At 40.8% G+C, this 15,833-nt stretch overlaps 1 protein-coding gene across 6 annotated transcripts in view; it reads left to right on the top strand.

Moving 5' to 3' along the window:
- The window catches only part of LOC135938197 (homeobox protein Meis3-like), a 49,593-nt gene that overhangs the window by 15,174 nt on the left and 18,586 nt on the right, over positions 1-15,833 (top strand). For 5 of the 6 annotated variants that reach the window (XR_010574628.1, XR_010574643.1, XM_065481799.1 and 2 more), the window contains exon 2: positions 2,633-2,664. The exons of the other annotated variant lie outside the window; for it this stretch is intronic. The gene's annotated coding sequence lies outside the window, so the exon portion shown is untranslated. The remainder of the gene's footprint in view (positions 1-2,632; positions 2,665-15,833) is intronic. 6 annotated transcript variants of the gene reach the window in all.

The raw sequence follows: 15,833 nt of genomic DNA, 5'->3' as shown, positions 1-15,833 counted from the left end.
TTGCCTTTGCTTTTGCTTGCTGTGTGTTTGGTGGGAATCGATTGAATTGTTGTCGGCGGCCGGTTTTACGGTGCGTCGTTGGCGTTTACGGCCAGCTTGTTTGCGGGCTCGTTCCGTCCGTCCGTCCGTCTGCTCGCCCGCGCCGCGCGTTTATTGTGATTTCCGTGCTTCCGCGGCAATCGCCGGCAAATTGCCGCGTGATGCTCTCCTCGGGACACTGAAATATCGCTGTCACAGCGCGCACAGCATAAATCCGACACTCAATTTGACACAATTCCAGGGTAAATTGTAGCGAAATAAGTAAATCAGTAATTTCTATAGCGGTTTTTTCCAGAAAATATTAAAAAATAATTAAAGATTGCAAAGGAAAGCATCGTTTTTATTTTCCTTGCACTTTTTGAGTCAATTTAGACGGTTTAAATTTGGTTCAAATGGCTTAAAATTGGATGAATTGAGGCTCAGAAAAAAATAATAGTCGACTGTTTAAATTTGACAGGCCTAATTAATCCTTATCTCGGAGGACAGATTTTCTTATCTTGTCTTCTTTTTTATGGTCGAAGACAAAATGGTTGTCACACACATATTCCATTAGTTCCAAAGTGCGAATGAAATGACATCGTTAAAATAAAAAATGAGTCAGCGCAGGACAATAGAATTGGCCTATCAAATCATTTTTTTTATTAACCGAAAGTTTGCAATTTGCGATATTTGAAGACAGTAAACATGTATTTTTGTAAAATTAAATAATTTTTTTTACTTGAATTAATTTGTTGTCTCTTGTCGCGATCTATTCAACTGTGTGCCAATTATCGGGAAAAATTCTCTAAATTGTTAATAAAATCGTGTTTTTTTTAGTAGGGAGATGATTAGCGTGCAAACTTTGGAGCCGATTTTTTCTGTCAGAAATTAAACGGCGCGTTTTAGGACTTTCTTATTTAAAAGAATTGCTAATTTTGAACATTTTTTTTTAATTTTGCGTAGCAGAAGGAACAAAATCCTTAAAAAAATGATCAGTTGGACAACAAATTTCATCTGTTTAATTTCTTTTATTTTGTGAAATTTTGCAACGATTCAACTTAAGAATCAAATCGTTTGAATTTGCAGTAAATATCATTTTTTTTTGCCAATTTTATCGATAAAATAAATTATTTTGTGCTTGAATTCGATGCCTCTTGTCGCGATTTATCCAAAGGTTTGCCAATTTTGAGGAAAATCCCTAAATTGTGAATTAAATCGGGATTTTACACTATGGAAATTTTTCCAGAAATTAAACGGTGCATTTTAACACTATATCATTGGACGGAGTTATTATTTGAACTTTTTTTATTAAATAATGTTGCTCTGCAGCTAGAAACTTATGAATTATTTCACACTTGTTTTTATTTTTTAAAAATAAATAAAATTGATTTAAATCTGCAATTCTTTTGTTAAAAATATTGATAATAAATTGCGGCGAAACAATTTTTGCTAAGCAGTAATTTCCATTTCAACACTTGTACAACTAAGCAATTCAAACAAATTATAAAGAAAAATTGTTGAAGGTTCGTAATTTAAGTTTTTTATTTTTTAGTGATAAAAAATGCCTTGAAAATTTGAAAAGAATATATTTAAATTCAAGAAGAGTTGAGGAATTAAATCGGGAAAAATTTTGTAAGAGCAACAATTAAAAATTAGGTGTTTGTTCATTGTTAAAAATTGCCCCTTTGTGAAATTTTTGTTGATATTTGTGTTAAAAAATACCTGACAAATAATTGTTTTGCTTAATTTTATTTTTAATCGTTTTTGTAGACGCTCAAGATTATAATAAAATTATAAAATGTCTTGCTTTAGATTTTCACTTTATTGATTTTAATTTTTAACATCACAAGATTGTAAGCCGAATTCAACCAGACGGTCCGAAAATCGTTATTTTGGTAGTTTTTTGTTTGAATTTACTAAAAAGTGCCACAAGAAGGCTCTGATTGGCTTTTAGACCGTCTCGGTCTAGCTGTGAGCCAATCAGGCAAGTGCGCATACCTTCTCTGATTGCAATGGTCATTGGTTTTCTGGCTAGGTATTCAAATAAAAAAAAACTCTAAAATAACGGTTTCTGAATCGATTTGCTCTGTCAGAAATGAAATTAAAAACTAGAAATTATGTCAATATTCCTTTAAAGCAGCGGGGACAAGATTCGTGCGACGCGCAGATATTGCGTCCGGTGGAGTAAAAACGGTCGCACGTGAAAATACGCGAAAAGAAGAAGTTTCGGTCAATATTGTGACACAATTTGCATTACTCTTAACTAATTGTGTCTTTTGGATCGTAAAAACAAACTCTTGACACTCGTACGCCAATCCAAAGAGAGCTTTTTCAGACGCCATCTTGGATCTGCGCGGTGGGAACCGATTTTATCGCACATTTGGACCCCGCTGAATTTTTTAAAAAAAATAATATTTAATTTAGAGCCAACAGTGAAGTGACTAAAACATTTAATTTCCACATTGGCTTGAAATTGATTGATTCGCAGTACGTGAAGCTGCGTCGAGTCGTGTCTCGTTTCCATAATGCCGAGTTGGTCGGTTTTGCAATAAATTTAATTTGTCATCGAATCACGCATCAGCCACTCAAAGTCTGTTCTCTTCTCTTGTTTCAGATCCGACCGAGGAAGCAGTTTGCTGGCTGCGGGTGAGTTTGAGCGCCGAATATATTCATTCGTTCGTGTGTCTCTATTTCGATTTCGCACCTCCCAATGTCATGAGCGTCGTCGTCATGCACACACACACCATGAATGTTAATCGCCGTCAGTGGGTATTGCTAATCCAGCCAACAAAAGGTCATTATTGCGCACAATTCGAGAATAAATTTTGTATGCTCAGTTCCGGCCGGATTGGCCGCAATAACGTCTCTCTCTCTCTCTCAATGCCGTCTCCGCCCCCGCCGCCCCCATTGCCTGCCGCCGAAAGCGGCACGGGGACGAAATAATAATTCCAACAAGGTGTATCAGCTGTAGCCCCGACTGCCGGCGCATGTAATATTGAAAGCACAAACTTTGCCGCTGCTCTCGCCCTGTGTGTGTGTGTGGAGCAATTTCTCTCTCTTTTCCTGTTTCTCGCGTAACGACTTGCATGATGCTGCCATTTGTATGCGAAGTCGCGATCTTCCCTTCTACGCCGAGCTCACTCCACCACCGCCGCCGCCGCCGCCGCCATGATAAACAAACCCTTCGAGGTAGGCCGGCAGCCCCCTGACAAATCGCACGGTGAAACCATGCAACGCAACAACCTCGGCCTAAAATGCTGCTATTTGTTCAGAAAAACTGCGATTTGGTGCGAATTAATTTAATTTAAGCCTGCAATAAATCAAGAATTAAATAATAATTATCAAGAAAATGATTTAAAAACAGGGGTTTCTCACTGCATTGGTTTATTAGCAATTTTTTAAGCATAGAATACGCATATTTCCAAATTATGGATATTTTCTATCGATATTGAAGCTCGCAGAGCATTTATTTTTCTGAGAATTTCATAAATTAGTAGTTGAACGCATCGAAAATATAAAATTCTAAAGACTAAATAAATTTAAAAAATTTATTTAAATAAATATTACTTTTTAATATGATTTGAAAATTTAAAAGTTTCTAAAGTTGTCCCACGACAAGTCTGGGCTTAGTAGAAAACTTCATTTTATTTTAAAGAAGCTCCTCGGAAAAATAAGATTTTTTTCAAATTTCGTTTTTTTTGCAACTCCAAATCTCGGGTTCTATCTATCAGAATTTCAAAAACTACCCACCGTTAGACTCATCTCAACTCCCTCTAACCAGCTGAAGGGCTTAGGGGGTGCCTACCCCCGCCCAGTAATTTCTAAAATATTTAAAACCCCGCGGAAAAGTGCTTCTGAGTACATTTTTCTTGCGAGTATTTTGGCAAGGGGGTTGAAGGGGTGGGGGTAAGCACCCTTTAAATCCTTCAGGTATTTAGAGTAAGTTGAGATGTGTCTAATGGTGGGTAGTTTTTGCAATTCTGATGATTAGAACTCGAGATTTGGAGTTTGCAAAATAGGAAAAAGGCGTAAATTTTTGAGTTTTTTTGCTAATGTTAATAACATCAAATCTCGGGTTCTAGCCACCAGAATTGCGAAAACTGCATACCATTCGATTCCTCTCAACCTCCCTTAACCATCTAATGGGCTTAGGGGGTGCTTACCCCCACCTACTAATTGCGAAAATACTTTAAAACTGCAGAAAAATGATCTGAGAAAATTTTACTGCGAATTTTGTCTGCGAGGGGTTCAAAGGGGTGAAGATTTAGCACCCCTTCGATCCTTTAACTCTTTAGGGTAGGTTGAGATGTTTCTAATGGTGGGTAGTTTTTGCAATTCTGATAATTAGAACCCGAGATTTGGAGTTTGCAAAATACGAAAAAGTCAACAAATTCGTGTTTTCCAAAGAACTCCAAATCTCGGGTTCTAACCATCGGAATTGCTAAAACTAACCACCGTTGAACTCGTCTAAACCTCCCCTGACCAGCTGAATCGTTTTGGATTTTGCAAAAAAAATTAAATAATTTTTTTTCGATTGTTACAAGTTTTTGGCAGGCCATATATATGTTTGCACCTCAATTTTCAATAATTATTTGCTTATGACATCCCCTGGAAATATTTTAGACATTAATTTCGTGTATATCTTGCGCAGGTAAAAATTGAGCGGTATAGAAAGCAATGTTCCAACTTCTTCTGTATTTTGTTCCATCAAAATAAGGCAAACTTTCCTTTGGCGAGAGCAGCTTTGAAAGACTTTTTTCCGTCGGTGGATCAGCGTGTCTGTTGCGTGCAATGGGGTTGAAAGGCGCGGTCCGGAAGAGTCCCGAATTGGGCCGTTTGCAAGTCAAGCAGCGGCGCGTTTTTTCTCTCTTTCTCTAGCTCTTGCCACCTTATTCGCGCGTCGGACCCTTTCTTTCTTTATTCTTTCTCGGCATAACTCGGCTCTAATAAAGCGTCGACGCGGCGCAGTCTTTCTTTCCTTCTTTCTTTCCTCTGGGGCGAAAATCTTGCCGGCCCCAGATGGTCACACACACACGTAACATTCCCTCTGTTTCTCATCTCTCGGCAGCAGCAAAAAAGTGTGCGCGCACTATTCAAAATGAGAAAAGCCGGCCGGCCGCGTAGAGCAGAGCGCAAAAGGGTTTTTATAAATATAATCAACGCTGCAGGCCGGGTCTCTCTTATAAACAACTCGCGCGCGCATAATTAACGCATAAAAAATAATGAGCTCTCTTAATATGTATGCGAAAGTTAATCTAATTTACTTTGTGCAGGCGGACAAAATACGATTATCGTCTCGAGTATTAAACAGAGCCTGCCTCCGCCTCTGCCTCCGCCTCTCGGTGTAATAAAGTGAATTAGAAAATATGCACAATGAGTGAAAAGTACGGACGTGAGAGAGAAGCCCGGCCGGCAGACACGACAAACACGCGCGCCAGAAATTGCCCTTGCGAAATACGTGGCATGAGGTGACGACGCATGCCAATGCAACGAAAAATCCGACACGGGAATAAATAAATGTGTGCAGACGCGTTCGCTTGCTTGCTCCCACGGCAGCCTCTTACGCTCGTAAAAAATAAATGTGGAAAAGGAGCGAGCAGAACGCAGCCAAACGCTTCAGGGAGTTGAATAAAAGCACGCCTTTTGTCTTGTTTCCAGGGATTGCCGCGGCGCTAAAATCCCCTCGAGATGCAAATTTGTTAAATTGACAATTATTTAAATACCAAAAGTGGCCAAAAATCCAATATTTCGAATTTTACCGGTAGAGCAAAGGAAATTAATTCCTTCCGGGATGAGAAAAATTATGAGAATTTAATTGTGAGAAGATAAAATGTGGTTCTTTTGGGTCTTGAAAGTTATTTTTAAGTTTTTCAAAAATTGCAGATTTTCGAAAGGGGTGTGTGTTTGGCCTGATTAAAATTCAGCAGTTGATAGTAGCGGCAAAAACTGCCTAAATTCAGAAAGCTGATTAAATTTCCAGTTTTTTTCCTATTGAGAAAATTTTTCTTAAATTTACCATTTTCGCATAAAATTCGTCTGGCCGTTAGAGAACCTTTAAAATGTTTTTCAATAGTTTCTATGCACTTGTGTGAATTAATTCCAAAATTAAAAATATTTAAAACACAGTAAAAAAATCAAACCATAAATTTGCAAGCCTGAATTTATATTTAAAGAGCGAACGAAACGGGACATTTGTGGTGCGAAAACTGCTTTTCCTCCTCCGTCGGCAGCGACCTTTTGGTGTTGGTAAAAGAGGCGTTTGAGCCATCAGCTGAAACAGCGCGCGTATTAGCGTCGCGCGCGGTAATAAGAGCGGCTGTAAATTTCTTGAATCGTTATCGTGGCCGTTGCCGCTGATCCCGCGCGCCGTCTCGAATTCAATTCCGCCTCCCAACCGGCACCCAACACCCAACACACACACAGCCGCGTGAAATCGCAGCCTTCTTTCATCTGACGAGCGTGCCCAATCAAATATGTGCGTTTATTTTTACACGCACGCAGTTTGAATTTTATTTTATGAGAAGCAAATAAAAATAAAGGCAATGAACTCAGAATTTCCAGAATTGTGATTTTATGCGCTGTTGGAAATAGATCTATTTTCGCGTGGCGGAGGAACGCACCGTTCTGATTGGCCGGCGGAAGGATGTACGCTTTTTCTGGCCAATCAGCTCATTCGGGCTCCTCCGCCACGCGAAATAGATCGCTTTTAACTCGCTAAAATACGTTTTTTAAATTACGACACGGTTTAAAGTGAATAAATAATTTTTTGAGTTGATTTCTGCACCTCTCCGAGATTTGTAAAACCCAGATTTTATTTTTTAAAATTATTTTCTCATTACCTCGCCTTGAAAATTTGTCAAAAATATTTTTGTTTTTTAGAAATTGAGGCAGAAAATGGGAAAAAATATTAAATTTCTTTCATTTAAATTGCGAGAAATCACGCAAGAGTCACATTCCCTATAAAATTTCGCTTTGTTGCCTAAAAATCTAATTTAAAAATGGTCCAGATGATCCGTTAAAAAATCCAATCCAAAAAGAAATAGCATTTTTTCCACCATCTACCCCCATTTTTCCATTCAGTCGATTTAAATAATTAATTTTTATGTCCTTTCAAAATAAAAATCCTGCTCAATATTCAAACACATTCTGGATTAGCCATGGTCGCGAGTCGCTTTATGCGTAATTTGGCGCGGATTAGGGGATTAATGTCGACACCTCTGCGCGTTATTCGCAAGTCGGCGGCGACGGCGACGGCATTAAAATGCAAGCGCGATCGCGTGCAGCGCTGAAAAGTTGCCCGGATCTCGTGCTCTCGCTCGCTCTTCTCGCCGGTTCGGTGTAATATTTAAGCGGCGAGAAATGCAGGCGAGCGAGCGCGTGCGAGAGAGAAAAGGATTTGCGTCTCGGGCCGCGCGCGCGTCTTAGTCATGGGGATTTGTCCCCAACTACGTGTGTCGTCGCTTTCCTTCTCTTCCTACCTACAGACGGTTCCAAAACTCGGCAAACACTGCTTGACAAAAGTCCTAAGATTTTTTTTATTCGCAGATGCGTTTTCAAAGACAGATTTGATCTCCATTTTAGGTGTTTTGCGCGGATAAAATCGAGAAGTTGCGCCATCTAGATCAAATTTTAAAAAATCGCCAATTCTTTGTCACTATTTAAATTTAAAGACCGTGTTTGACGCAGTTTCTGAGCCCACCAATCGATTCGTGAGGGTCGAATTAGGTAAAGTGGACATTTTGTCCGGCCAAAAAGTGCAGCGCGACGTGCGAGCTTTTTTCCCGCCAAAACGATACAAACGTATTTACGTGAAGTGCGCATGCGTCAGAGCTGGCAGGATCTGTCAAAGAAGTCATTCGTACGGGCGGTCTCTCTGCAAGTGCTCAAACCAGCTCTGACGCATGCGCTGTTCTCGCATTTACGTTCATAATATTTTGGCGGGAAAAAACGTTCGCACGTTGCGCTGCATTTTTAGGCCGGAAAAATGTCCACTGTACCTAATTCGACCCTCAGGAATCGATTGGTGGGCTCAGAAACTGCATCAAAATAACAGAAATATCTTTTTCAACAAATTTGTCGAGTTTTCAGAGTTTTCGGGTCCCCCTGTATAAATATACACGGAGCTCGGCAGCGGTGGCGCTTAACTCGAGTGCATTATGAAAAGTTTGCCCGCTGAATACAAACAACATAATTGCCACATATAAAAAGAGGGCGTGTGTGTGTGTGTGTCTCTCTCTCTCTCTTTCTGCTTGCTCCGTGTGTATATATTTTATATAATATGAAGACTGCCGCCGCCGCCGCCGCCGTATTACAATAAAAATATGCGCGCGGCTGACATAAAAAGTGCGGCATAATAAAAACATGAAGCTCCTTCTGTTGTTGGCCTCATCCTCTTGCTGGCAGAACAACTTGCCAAATCCCTCCTCCTCCTGCCGCCGCTGCTGCTGCTTCGCCTCCTTCGCAATAAAGCAGCAGCAGCGGCCCGAATATTTATGTGTGCACAGACAGACAGACGCACGTGACGCCGCGCCACGCCGCGCACAAGGCCACTCAGCTGAGGTGTGATCAATTGTGCATCCAAAGGTGAAAGGAAATAAAACCCTCGAGGCCGATTAATGCACCGTGCACCGATTAAAATAAAATAAAATAATGCCTCTCGCAGGTGATGACACGACAAAATCCAACAGATGAAATTAAGAAAAATCGAATTTCAGGGTATTGGTAATTAAGGATAATTTATTTTAAAATTTTCGCCTCTTTCTCATTTATCCTGAGCATAATTAGAATATTTTCGACATATTCCACATTTTTTTTATATTTTAATCGATTCCTGAGGGTCGAATTAGGTGGGATAAAATTATTTTTCCGATCGAAATCCGGCCAAAACAAAACGCACGTTGCTTTGGCGCGCAAAACGTTTGAATCTTTTGATTGCGACTGCGCATGCGTCCCCCTCTGACGTCACAGCCATACTCCGTGCTTGGCATTGGCAGCTGGGAGAGCTGTGACGTCAGAGGGGGACGCATGCGCAGTAGCGACTAAAAGATTTAAATGATTTGCGCGCCAAAACAACGTGTGTTTCGCTTTGCGCCTCTCCTCGCACGTAAAATAATTAATCCCACCTTTTTCGACCCTCAGGAATCGATTAATACGCAAGAAAATATCATTTCAGTGAATTTTCTGGCATTTCTGGAGGCCCTGAATCTAAAAATCACCCTGATTACCAGTTTTAAATGAATTTTCCATATATATTTGATGAATTAAATACAAGGAAGCGCTAAAAAACATTCTTAAAAAGACGAATATCTTGATATTTGAACCGAGATGTCTCCAAAGACCGTCTTTATCGGCTCACAAATCTAAAAGATATCGCTTTTAGGCAATTCCTCGACAAAGACGCTGCACAGGTTGCATAACTCTGGTCTTTTTTCTCATATTATTGCAGAGCGAGAATGAAGCTGAGATTCGTCTCGTGGCAGCGGTGCCAAGACCAATTGAAATAGCTTTTTGCTCCAAAGAAAGAGACAAACAAACAAACAAAGCAGAGCCGATAAATTGCTGGAATCATATTTCCGCAAGGGCAAAGTGACAGCCGATCGCGTTCGCACTTGGCCCTATTCCCCGCGCAATCAATAAATTATTTTTCTTACGGTCTATTTGTTTTGTTTACAGTCTTCCCATCGAAGCAATAAATTCAAATGAGCTCTCTTCACGCGTTTTTAAATTATTATCGATTTAATTCTGCAAAAAAATTTAACTTCAGTAAAAATCACCGGGGGCCAGGTTGCGATCTGTGTTGGTTTCCCGCCAGTCAGAATTCAATATGGCGTTGAAAGTTACAATTGTTTGAATATTCGCCCATTTTGAAGCTGCGCAGTGAACTTGTGCGCATCTTAAGCATGCGCAGTATGTTCAGATCGCTTCTTAATCTCACAGGGAGGCTGAAGCTCGTTACTGCGCATGCGTGAACCAAATTAAAACCTTCTGCGCAGTCGTAATTCCCGGATTTTGATCTGTGTTGGTTCCCGCCGGTCAAAAGTCAATTATGGCGTCGAAATAACGGAGTCAAATCAGGAGACAGTCCAGCGGCCAATCAGAAGGGTAAAAAAGGGGCGTGCCGACCTAATAATTCCATTCCCGCGTATTTTGTTACATTTCCATTGGCCTGATGTGCCATCTAACGGTCCATTCGCCAATTACGGGGCTAATCAGCTGTTAATAAAAAGAAATAAACCCGGGCCCCAGTGTTAAAAATAAAATTCGGGTAGCTGCAAGCTGTCCAAAATTGAAGCACTATCAAATGAATGAGTTTTAAAATAAAATCTAGAATTTTCTCTGTTGCTTCTTACGAATTGCGTATTGCATTGTGAACTTAATCGATGAGAAAAGTTGCTGGCGTTGCAGGAAACTGCAGAAGTATGTCGCGCGGAGCAACTGGAGCGAAAGTAACAACAAGTTTTTATTATTTAAAATCGCTTTGTTTCGAGTTTGCCGCGTGCTGAGTCCTGAGTCGCTGGGGCGGCCAGCTTTGGCGCGCGTATTAATAAAATAAAATGCCCGTGAGTCATGGGATTAGAATTCGCATTCGGGTGCGGCGGCGAGCAGAGAAGAGAAGAGAAGAGAGAAAAGGAAATTTCATATTCCACGGGTGGGCAGCGCGGGCGTCGGGCGAATACTTGCCGGCCATAAAGCGACGACGAGGGGAGGGGGCGCGAAAGTGGTGTGTGTTGGTCAGCTATTATTATTATTAAGGCCGAGCCGGGCCATAAAAAGCATATAGAATGTTGAAATGAGAATCATAACTATGTGCCTGGCTCAAGATCCGAGCAGAACAGACCAGAACAGACCAGAGGGGGACCCCGCGCGCGTCGTGTAATGTGCCGCCCCCGCCCCCACCCCCAACCCCATTCAATGCCGGCTGACCTTTCCTCGGACGCCAAATTAAATTCGCCGACGCCGCCGCGCCGCTCGCTCGCTCGCCACCCCCGAAAATTTGCCAACGACCCTGCTTATTCGCGCCTTTTGATTTAAACACCCCCATATGAAGGAATGAAAGGGATCTTTTTATGTTCCATTGTAATCTTGCAATGTAAAAAAGGAATCATCAAATAAAATTATTTTTAACAATTTTAAAAATTTTTACATCACGTCAAGATTACTGGCTACCACGATTATTTCCAGAAATGGTTTCAGGATTGTAATTCGGTAGTTTTGGCATTTTATTTGAGCTTTGCAGCGTCGAAAACCTATGAAAAGAAACCAAGTTCGATGAAATTGGAGATTTTCGAAATTTTTTATCTCAGGGTAACCTCAGGGACAGACCCTGAAGGACGATTTTGGACCTTCCTAGATCAATCGTAGGCCCTTTTGATATTTCTAAACAAATAAAATGCGAAAAAATACACTTTACGATCGAAAGGCGAACTGCGCATGCGCGATCGAGCAGGTTTTTTAAATTTCAAATTCGAATTGCAGCAAAACTGTTGGGGCTACACCTTTGAAATATGGTGTGCTTGTGCAGAATTTCATGGGCTACATTTCATCCCTGAACCCCGATAAAATCGGAAGGGGCTATCATCCCTTAATTTTGAATTTACGAAAAAAGGTCGTGAAAGGTTCCCTTGACCTTCGACTTGCGAATTTTTCATAAATTGAAAAGATGTTCAGGATCGAAAACTAGGTTTGGCAGTGAAAATTTCAGGGTGATACCTCAACCCAGTCAAGAGCTACAGTTTAGAATTCGATTTTCGGGGATTTTTGAGATAACGGAAAATAGGGAACGCCCCCTTTTTCTTCCTTCAAACCTGTAATTTCACCATATATTTTATTTAGTACTCTTAGAAATATTTCAACGCCAACAAATCCCGTCCAATCGACCTGAAAATTCGCATGGAACTGCTTAAATTACTTACAGGATTCTTTCCTTAAAACAAGTTATTTTTTAATTAAATTTTCGGTCTCTTTATAACCAGTAAATGGCTTCTCACAGACGTCGACCGCAATAAACTGCCTGAATGTGCTTACTGGATATGCAGGAAACATAAACTTTGACTCGACTGCTAATCTCGTTGGGAACGGCTTTTCGGCACGACCTGGACTTCTTGCAAACAGTTTGTCGTCGCGTGATCGCGTCGGAACGATTTATGAGACCGATCGGCACCGTGTATCGGCGGCAATTTCGCTTAATTGGTCGAGCGAGAGCGAGAGAGAGAATGAAAAAAAAACTCGTCTGAGGCGAAAAACCGCATGAATTTTTAGATCGTAAACGACACGATAAATAATCGGGGATGACATTTATCTTTTCAAAGTACTGTCATTAAATAGTTAGGAAGGTCGTAAAAATTCCAAGAATGGATATAAATTTAATTCGGACAAGAATACAGGTGGTGGAAAATGAGCTATTGGAACAAATTTAAATATTTATTTCTTTTATCCAAGATGTTCCTGAATTAATACTGAAGAAATTTAATTAAAGAAAAAAATATTGAATTTAAAATACGTCACCGGGGGCCATGTTTCGATCTGAGTTGGTTCCCGCCGGTCAGAAATCAATGTGGCGTCAAAATAATGGAGGCTTTCAAGGTGCTTAAATTAATTGTTTTATAGTTGTTTGAATATTCGACCATTTTGAAGCTGCGCAGTAAACGTGTGCGCATCTTAAGCGTGCGCAGTACGTTCAGATCGCTTCTTTGTCTCACAGGGAGGCTGAAACTCACTACTGCGCATGCGTGAACCAAATTGAAACCTTCTGCGCAGTCAAAATTCCCACCGGGGTCCCAGGTTGCGATCTGTTTTAGTTACCACCGGTCAGAAGTCAATATGGCGTCGAAAAAATGGAGGTAAATCAGGAGACAGTCCAGTTGGCGAATCAGAAGCGTCGAAAAAGGGGCGTGCCGAGCTAATTATTTCATTCCCGCGCATTTTGTTACATTTCCATCAGCCTGACGTGCCATCTAACGGTTGATTCGCCAATTACCGGACTAACAAGCTGTTACTAAAAGCAAAAACATTCAAATTTCCCGCCGCACACCACCAGACGCCATATTTGCGCGTTGCGTAGCATAAATACATATAATTCCAATCAAAAGACATTAGTTAGTATAATTAGAAATGTGGAAGCAAAACGGGGCGTCGTCGAGCACGTAATGAGATAATAATTGCTGCTCCTTTCGACGTTTCGACGTTGGAAAGAAAAATGGCTTGAAGGAGCGCGCGACCCGGCCAGAGGCGACAAGAGGGGCGTCTCATTAAAATGTGGCTCTGGTAAAAATTGGTCATCACGGCATGGCAATGGCAGCGGCGGCAAAAGACAGAGAGAGAGAGAGCAGGGCGTAATTGAGTGAGTGCACGCGCGGCGACGGCGTCGTTAGCGTCTGACGAGTGAGAGCGTGATCAAGGAGGCGCGACGTGATTAAGTGATCAGCGCGGCCGGCAGTCCGTCAAAAGACAAACGAACGTTCGTGTCTTCTCGACCGTTTAATCGACAACGAGCGCTGACGAGCTCAAAAGCTTTTGTTTTAGAAATTTTCGAACAAAATGATCGAGTGATTTTACAAATTTCTTATCTTATTAAATTATTAAAAATTGGTGATTCTTTATCATTAATGATGAAATTTGATGGAAAGACTAAAACAACCAATTAATACCTCAAAATGTGGGGGGTGTCTTTTTTATTTTCAATAATTGCGATTTTTCGGGATTTTAAAAAATCTTTTCACGCCCAAATCTCAGCTTCTAATAGTCGGATTTTTAAAAGCCACTCACCGTTCGACTCATCATGACCTTCCGTAGATAGCCAAATCATTTGCCACCCCTCTAACCCCCCTTTTTGCACCCCTAAAATTGGAAATATTGTTAACACCTGACTGCACACCTAAAGAAAAATATATTTTTCTCCAAATCTCGGCTTCTAATGGTCAGATTTTATTAAATCTGCACAACGTTAGACAAATCTCGACCTCTTCTAGATAGCCAAACCATTTTCACCCCTTATAACCCATTTTTTCACCCCCAAAATCGGAAATATTGTTTTCAATTCACAGCATTCTGAAAGAGAAAGACTTTTTTCTCCAATTCTCAGCTTCTGAGCATCAAATTTACGGAAACTAAACACCGTTCGACTCTTCATGACCTTCTCTAGATAGCCAAACCATTTGCAACCCTAAATCACCCTCTTTGCACCCCCAAAACTTGAAATTATTTTTTGTACCTCAATGCACACCAAAAGAACAAAACGTTTTTCTCCCAATCTCAGCTTCTTATGGTCGGATTTTCAAAAACAACCCACCGTTTGATGGGGAACCACCTTCCCTAGACAACAAAACCATTGCCACCCCTCAAAACCACATTTTTCACCCTAAAAATTGGAATTTTTAGTGGTGATTCCCTGCACACCAAATAAACAAAACGTTTTTCTCCAAGTTTCGGCTTCTGAGCTTCAGATTTTCAAAAACTGTGCACCCTTCTTCTCTTCATGACCTCTCCTAGATAGCTAAACCACTGTCACCCCTCCAACCCCCTTTTTGCACCTCCAAAATGGGAAATATTGTTTTCACCTCACTGCACGCTGAAAGAAAATGTCGTTTTTGTCCAAATCTAGTCTTCTGAGCATCAGATTTTACGAAAACTACCCACTGATGGACTCATCATTACCTACCCTAGATAGTTGAAGCAGTCAAAGGGTGCCCACCCCTTTTCAACCCCTTTAAAAATGGGAATAAGCAACCAATATACGACTAAGTCAGCATGTGAGGTCAAATTCAACCCGATATGCCCTTCAAAATACCTTTCCACACCAGTAAAAAGGCAGGTTTTATCCTCAGGGTTCGACCCTGACGTGACCCTGATGGTTGAAATTTCGAAATCGTAAAAAATATGCGAGTAAGGTGTCGTTTTATAGGTTAATGCCCCTGAAAAACTCAAATTTAATGTCAGAATTCATTTAAGTCACTCTTGTTAAGATTATTGAAGGGTTTATAAGTTAAAAAATCTTAAAAATTGATGTACCAATCTCGTCACGCGGATCTATTAATATAAAAGCATCATGATAGTACAAAAATTATATTTTAAAATTAACTTTGATGCAGAAAATTGCACGTAGAAGCGAAAAGACGGGGCAGAAAGTGGTGGAGTGCTGCTGGCGGTGCCTTTGGACAAAATTAAAAATTAATAAAGGCTGGCGGGTGCATGCAGTCTTTTCAGCGGCGCCCCTTTCTCATTTATTTTGCATAGATATATCGCCTGCGCTCGCTCGCTCGCTCGCTCTCCATCTCATCTCGGCCGGAATGGTTATGGCAGAGAGGAAAAAGTTTCAGAACTTGTTACTTTTTTAATGAGCTCTCCGGCAGGCAGGTGTATTAAGAAGCTGCTGCCGCCGCCACGGCCGCCACCGCCCTTTGTTGTTCTTTCCTTCCTTCTTGCAGTGGCCATCCGGTCCAAATTGCAAAACTTGTCGCTCGCACACGCCACCCAAATAGCTTCTCGCTCGGCCGCATTTTTCCAACTTTCCACTCGGACCCGCACCTCGCGCGATTACAGCATTTTCTTTTAAATATAAATCGATTTGCGCAGGCTGGAAACAATTTTTAATCGTTTTAAATAAAATTCTTCAATTGATTACGCGCATACATGGCCGCCGTTAGGGACTTAGCGGATATTTCAGCATTTATTTCGGTTTGAATCATCGAGGAGACCGAAATAAAATCATTTAGACGCTTCAGGGTACGCAAATAATAATCTAACAGAAAAACCAAAATGATTTTTGCGATTTTGTTCATTTTTCTCGTGCATTTTTGATGAAAATAAAAAATTCTCAG

Source organism: Cloeon dipterum, chromosome 1 (assembly GCF_949628265.1).
Source record: "Cloeon dipterum chromosome 1, ieCloDipt1.1, whole genome shotgun sequence".
Taxonomy (NCBI): domain Eukaryota; kingdom Metazoa; phylum Arthropoda; class Insecta; order Ephemeroptera; family Baetidae; genus Cloeon; species Cloeon dipterum.
The sequence above is the reverse complement of the archived record's forward strand: the minus strand, read 5'-3'. Positions and strand labels throughout refer to the sequence as shown.